At 35.2% G+C, this 2,386-nt stretch overlaps 1 long non-coding RNA gene across 1 annotated transcript in view; it reads left to right on the top strand.

Moving 5' to 3' along the window:
• The window catches only part of LOC129392543 (uncharacterized), a 362,878-nt gene that overhangs the window by 291,814 nt on the left and 68,678 nt on the right, over nt 1-2,386 (top strand). The gene's annotated exons all lie outside the window — the stretch shown is intronic.

Here is a 2,386-nt window from a genome sequence, read left to right as displayed (position 1 = left end):
TTCTATTTTTAGTTTTTTAAGGAACTTCCATACTGTTCTCAATAGTGGCTGTATCAATTTACATTCCCACCAACAGTGCAAGAGGGTTCTATTTTCTACACACCCTCTCCAGCATTTATTGCTTGTAGATTTTTTGATGATGGCCATTCTGAGTGGTGTGAGGTGATACCTCATTGTAGCTTTGATTTCCATTTCTCTGATGATTAGTGATGTTGAGCATCCTTTCATGTGTTTGTTGGCAATCTGTTTATCTTCTTTGGAGAAATGTCCATTTAGGTCTTCTGTCCATTTTTGGATTGAGTTGTTTGTTTTTTTGATATTGAGCTTCATGAGCTGTTTGTAAATTTTGGAGATTAATCCTTTCTCAGTTGCTTCCTTTGCAAATATTTTCTCCCATTCTGAGGGTTGTCTTTTCCTCTTGTTTATGGTTTCCTTTGCTGTGCAAAAGCTTTTAAGTTTCATTAGGTCCCATTTGTTTATTTTTGTTTTTATTTGCATTTCTCTAGGAGGTAGGTTAAAAGGGATCTTGCTGTGATTGATGTCATAGAGTGTTCTGCCTATGTTTTCCTCCAAGAGTTTTATAGATGTCTGACCTTACATTTAGGTTGTTAATCCATTTTGAGTTTATTTTTGTGTATGCTGTTAGGGAGTGTTCTAACTTCATACTTTTACATGTAGCTGTCCTGTTTTACCAGCACCACTTATTGAAGACTATGTCTTTTCTCCATTGTATATTCTTACCTCTTTTATCAAAAATAAGGTACCATATGTGTTTGGGTTTATCTCTGGGCTTTCTATCCTGTTCCATTGATATACATTTCTTTTTTTGTGCCAGTACCATAATGTCTTGATTACTGTAGCTTTATAGTATAGTCTGAAGTCCAGGAGCCTGATTCCTCCAGCTCTGTTTTGCTTTCTCAAGATTGTTTTGACTATTCGGGGTCTTTTGTGTTTCTATACAAATTGTGAAATTTTTTGTTCTAGTTCTGTGAAAAATGCCATTGGTAGTTTGATAGGTATTGCATTGAATCTATAGATTGTTTTGGGCAGTATAGTCATTTTCACAATGCTCTTTCTTCCATTCCAAGAACATGGTATACCTCTCCATCTGTTTGTATCATCTTTAATTTCTTTCATCAGTGTATTATAGTTTTCTGCATACAGGCCGTTTGTCTCTTTAGGTAGGTTTATTCCTAGATATTTTATTCATTCTGTTGCAGTGGTAAATGGGAGAGTTTCCTTAATTTCTCTTTCAGATTTTTCATCAGTAGTATATAGGAATGGATGAGATTTCTGTGCATTAATTTTTTATCCTGCTACTTTACCAAATTCATTGATTAGCTCTACTAGTTTTCTGGTAGAGTCTTTAGGATTCTCTATGTATAGTATCATGTCATCTGCAAACAGTGACAACTTTACTTCTTTTCCGATTTGGATTCCTTTTATTTCTTTTTCTTCTTTGATTGCTGTGGCTTAAACTTCCAAAACGATGTTGAATAATAGTGGTAAGAGTGGGCAACCTTGTCTTGTTCCTGATCTTAGTGGAAATGGTTTCAGTTTTTCACCATTGAGAAGGATGTTGGCTGTGAGTTTGTCATATATGACCTTTATTATGCTGAGGTAAGATCCCTCTATGCCTACTTTTTGGAGGGTTTTTATCATAAGTGGGTGTTGAATATTTTTGAAAGCTTTTTCTGCCTCTATTAAGATGATCATATGCTTTTTCTCCTTCAATTTGTTAATATGGTATATCACATTGATTGCTTTGTGTATACTGAATTCTTGCATTCCTGGGATAAACCCCACTTGATCATGGTGTATGATCCTTTAATGTGCTTTTTGATTCTGTTTGCTAGCATTTTGTTAAGGATTTTTGCATCTATGCTCATCAGTGATGTTGGCCTGTAGTTTTTTTTCTTTGTGACGTCATTGTCTGGTTTTGGTATCAGGGTGATAGTGGCCTCATAGAATGAGTTTGGGAGTGTTCCTTCCTCTGGTATATTTTGGAAGAGTTTGAGAATGATGGGTGTTAGCTCTTCTATATAAACTTCCCTCTTAGAACTGCTTTTGCTTCATTCCATAGGTTTTGTGTCGTCGTTTTTTCTTTGTCATTTGTTTCTAGGTATTTTTTTTTTTTTTTTTTTGGTGGTATGCGGGCCTCCCTCTGTTGTGGAGTACTTGTGATTGGTCTGTTTATATTTTCTATTTCTTCCTGGTTCAGTCTCAGAAGGTTGTGCTTTTCTAAGTATTTGTCCATTTCTTCCAGTTGTCCATTTTATTAGCATAGAGTTGCTTGTACTAATCTCTCATGATCCTTTGTATTTCTGCAGTGTCAGTTGTTACTTCTTTTTCATTTCTAATTCTATTGATTAGAGTCTTCTCCCTT

This window comes from Physeter macrocephalus, chromosome 11, assembly GCF_002837175.3.
Source record: "Physeter macrocephalus isolate SW-GA chromosome 11, ASM283717v5, whole genome shotgun sequence".
Classification (NCBI taxonomy): Eukaryota; Metazoa; Chordata; class Mammalia; order Artiodactyla; family Physeteridae; genus Physeter; species Physeter macrocephalus.
This window is presented reverse-complemented; position numbering and strand designations above follow the sequence as displayed.